This window comes from Lupinus angustifolius, chromosome LG12 (genome assembly GCF_001865875.1).
Source record: "Lupinus angustifolius cultivar Tanjil chromosome LG12, LupAngTanjil_v1.0, whole genome shotgun sequence".
NCBI lineage: Eukaryota > Viridiplantae > Streptophyta > Magnoliopsida > Fabales > Fabaceae > Lupinus > Lupinus angustifolius.
The window spans coordinates 7,381,948-7,384,028 of record NC_032020.1 but is presented as its reverse complement, the minus strand read 5'-3'; positions in this window follow the sequence as shown (position 1 = coordinate 7,384,028).

Below are 2,081 nucleotides of genomic sequence, written 5' to 3'. Positions count from 1 at the left end.
CGAAACACATTTAAACATGGTTTTTCAAACACCTGCACCAAGAAAAGTTCCCAACAACATTTATATACAATATTCAACACATTTCATCAACAATCATCTATATTCAAAAGTAGTCAAACATAAAAATCTTGGGTCTCATAAAATACAAGTTAACTCCAAAACCTTTTAGATGGTTTAGGAGATCCGGGTGTCATATTCGGACACCAGTATGTCACGATGTGTTCTCTCTCACCTTAATGAAGCGTGCTTTTACTTGTCAACTATGGTTGGTTTGGTTTCAAGGTTCGAACACCGAAATCTTCGTAACTACCACAATAAAAATCCGTTAGTTTCCGATATTTCTAAAATCGTTACCAAAATACTTAAAACTACATATTCCGATTTAAGACATTCTTTACCGAAAATTCCCAGAAATTCATTTTCGAATATATAATTAATAAAAATATTAATAAAATCTTACAATTCAAAATCGTAAAATTCGCGGTGTTACAGATACAGCATATATCTTTATACAATATTAACAAGTATATAGCATGGTATAAGCATGCAAAATATCAGCTTCAAACTCGCAAAACAATTGTAAGAATTATAAAGGACATTAAGAGAGAACAACTTGCACAGATGGATTTTTATCCTGTTTCGTTTGTGGTCCACTACAAACTACATCCAGGCCTCCCCTTCTGATCTTCGGAGATTTTCTTCTTCACTATATTGAATACAAGTATAATCATATACACCAATTCAATTTGCAAGACTCAAGATGCTTCTTTCTTGAATTCCTAGAACATCTAATCCTTGGATTGACTCTCCCTATCGCCTGAGAAAACCTTTCTCGCAAACCAGCCCCAGCCAAGATTCTCGTTCTCAATTCAAGACCTCCTAGCTTTGGTGAAGAATCACTCTATCTCAATGGTGGTAAGACACCAAGAGACTAATCCAATATACAAAAACATATTACAAAAGCAAGGTTTACCAAGCACAATAATGCTCAAATAATAACTATGAAAAACCTTAAAGATTAACCCACTCTCAAGTCACTCAAGCCATCATGCATATGTGAGTTAATCAAAAACAGTAAACACAAAATATCTCTCTAAGAATCTCTATCAAGAATGCATGAACATGTGAGAAAGAAAAGGATGAGATTACGCATATGAAAAACAACATGCAAATAACAATGAACAACTTCAACAATGCATGTTAATCTCTCTTCCTCACACATGCATTTCTCTCTGCAAAATACAAAGTAAATCATGAAAATATGCTCTCTACTCAATTCTAAACAATAGTATGCAATGCTATGCGTTTCTGCAATTTGCCTAAACTTATACAAAACATATTTGACACTTCAAATCATGGCAATCAGTTAAGCAGTTAAAACAGAAAACAGTTATAACATAAAAGAGACATGTTAATCGACTAAGTTACCACGTTAATCGATTAACCAGTATAACATGATTAAACAGAAAACAGTTGTAACTGAAAAATAGATATAACATAAAACAGTTGAGTTAATCGATTAAGTCACCACGTTAATCGATTAAACAGCATATTAAAACACGTGATTGAAAAGGTAAACTACTCATATGTTATGCTTAAATCCTATACATGTTTTAGCAAGTATATTATGCCTAATATGCACATATAACATGTAAGATTAATGCTCGAACATACAATAAACTAGATGATATGTCTCATGAATATGATATGACAATTATAATGGCTTGTGAGACTTGCATCTAGGTTTACCACACATATACTCACTTACTAAGGCACACATCCCAGACTACTTAGAATTATGACTCTATTTATATAACCTAGTCTAGATATGACCAATGAGTTCTAGACATGTTGATTGTTGAGCCATCTTCAAGCTTTAATAAAACTTTGTCTTCATCAACATATATGCAAAGCATTGCTAGTGCAATCCTTGACACTTTGCATTTTCATATTTAACATTTCGTTTCTAATTATATACAAAAATAATATTTCTCAAATATATATATATATATATATATATTTAAATAATTTACTGCTTTAATAGCTAGTATATAGTTGTGTTTTGTCAATCATGATATATA